A 1,985-nucleotide genomic window follows, 5' to 3' on the forward strand; every position below is an offset into this window, starting at 1 on the left:
CTCGAAATGTCTGAAGTTATAGTTAAATCCATATCTTAAAATCAATACGTTGTTGTCGACACGTTTTAATTATCAAATGCAAACTGTCCTGTAGAATTTAAGTTATTAGTTATTTAATTATTTATTGGATATGAACAGAATTTTGCACTATCACTCAGCAAGAAGTGATGTAAAAATATTCAGCAGTTGTATGGTTCTTTTCTTATAGACCCTACTTTTATTTTAAGTTATCAACGACAGGCATCCGATGCAATTGATGGCTTTCCGTGTTTAGACAGACAGTTGTAAAGCAGTTTAATGATACAGCTTTGCCTGGGTGGTAGACAAAGTGGAAGTAGATTGCCCAAGTACTTTCCCTCTCTTCAGATCTTGACCTCCTTGATAGGCTCCGAAGGAGAGACATCAATTCGTTTGGAATCAAAGAAGGTCAAAATGCAATCACGATGTAATAACAACATGACTTATAGTTTTCAAAACGCATTTTTCATTTGCTGGTTCTTGTATTTCCAGTTAATTAAGGTGAAAAAAGAAAGATCTCCAGCTGCCGCGTTTTGTCTTAGCAGTCTTTACGTAATTAATGGTGGTGCAGACAAAAAAAGAATTGAAAGGAGTTAACCCCTCTGCAACCTCGAGACAATGACACAAATCTTCGGTCCAGGATACTGACTTGGGCTCTTAGGGGCTCTCAAAATATAATATCTTGACTTTTAACATTTTTGTGCGATGAAAAACTGTCCCACGCTTGACTGGTCGCTCACTTTGTATCTAAAACATAATTTAAATAGTGTGAAGATTCACAACACATGAGGGGAGTGCGCCATGGTATCTTTTTGAACGTGCCCTCACCACTGGGTGGAAGGGGATTAAAAGGCGATAATTATTGGGTAAGATAACAGAGCAGGGCAACTTGAGTAAACACCACTGGACTCTCGGAGGGCTATGAAATCGAGCGTTGATCTACAAGATACCGGAATTCCTTTTGCGAATCAAACGTAGGGTGAGGAAAAGATACCGTTAAATGTAATTTATCACCCTGGAAGCACAGATGCAGCGAGATATTAAAGTATGGTGGTGCGAGCAACAATGGCGGCGACTCTAGCTCTAGTGCAAAGTCAAGACCCGTAGCTAGAATTTGCTAAGCGCGTGCACGTGGGCGAGATTAGAGCAGCTTTTGCGTGAAAACTTTTGGGTGCATGCAAGGAACTATGAAAGGCCCCCGCTTGCTTCAAGAGTGGGGGTAAAGGAACCACAATGAGACCAGCTATGCAAATTAGATGCTGAGCATTGTTAGCTAGAACCCGATCCGGGTAATCCAAGTTTAATACACATCAGATTTGCATTCCTCCTCTTCATCACTTTGTCAGAGCTCTTTGTACAGGCACAATATTCAACCCTATATTCCCTGTACAGCTCAGCGCTCTCTTGGCGATGTATTTGCTTGAAGCTTCGGGTATTCAGTGCGCCAGTGATCTTTACTACTTGTCAAACCACGTTCTAAGAGGAGGGTGGGTGGCCTAGGACAAGAGGCTGTCAAGTGTATTCTATATATTTTTGAGTTATATAATGTAATGATTGTTTTGACCTGTTTCTTGCCTCTTAAAAACAACATAACCATGAATATAAGACCGCGAGTCTTTACTGGAACCCCGATTCGCTTTATAAAATTCATTGTTATTATTTTTTTTAACCACAGATACCGTCATGTGACTCTGAAGAGGAAACATAATAGTATATTTTTATCACGATTTTGCTGGTTGAATGTAATGGTTTGGTGAAGGTCATCCTTGTCAGAGTTTTCATAATTTAAACCAGTTGGACAATACCCGATTCGTTTAGCGCGGAACAAGCCACGAACGGATCAGATTTTTCACATAAGATAATCGAAACAGCTCTATTTTGACGCTTGGAAAGAAGGAGGACGGTTTTTGGGGGGGGTTTTTTTGGTGTTTTTAAAAATACTGTGTTAGCAAGAATGAAAATACAAT

The sequence above is a fragment of the Aplysia californica genome, unplaced genomic scaffold, assembly GCF_000002075.1.
Source record: "Aplysia californica isolate F4 #8 unplaced genomic scaffold, AplCal3.0 scaffold00006, whole genome shotgun sequence".
NCBI lineage: Eukaryota > Metazoa > Mollusca > Gastropoda > Aplysiida > Aplysiidae > Aplysia > Aplysia californica.